This window comes from Gekko japonicus, unplaced genomic scaffold (genome assembly GCF_001447785.1).
Source record: "Gekko japonicus isolate JY-2015 unplaced genomic scaffold, Gekko_japonicus_V1.1 scaffold426, whole genome shotgun sequence".
Classification (NCBI taxonomy): domain Eukaryota; kingdom Metazoa; phylum Chordata; class Lepidosauria; order Squamata; family Gekkonidae; genus Gekko; species Gekko japonicus.
Genome location: NW_015160848.1, coordinates 910,015 through 910,219, shown reverse-complemented (window position 1 = coordinate 910,219; position 205 = coordinate 910,015).

Genomic DNA, 205 nt, shown 5'->3' with positions numbered 1-205 from the left:
GGGATCCTAGGCCCCCTGGCGGTTCGCTGGATGAGCTGGTGGAGGATTGGAATGGCCGACTCTCCTCAGCCATCGATGTGATCGCTCCCAGGCGCCCTCTCCGCATCCGCGATAGGCGAGCGCCCTGGTATACCCAGGAACTGCGCTCGCTGAAACGGGAACTGAGAAGGCTAGAGAGACGGTGGCGTCGGGCTTGCGACGAAGT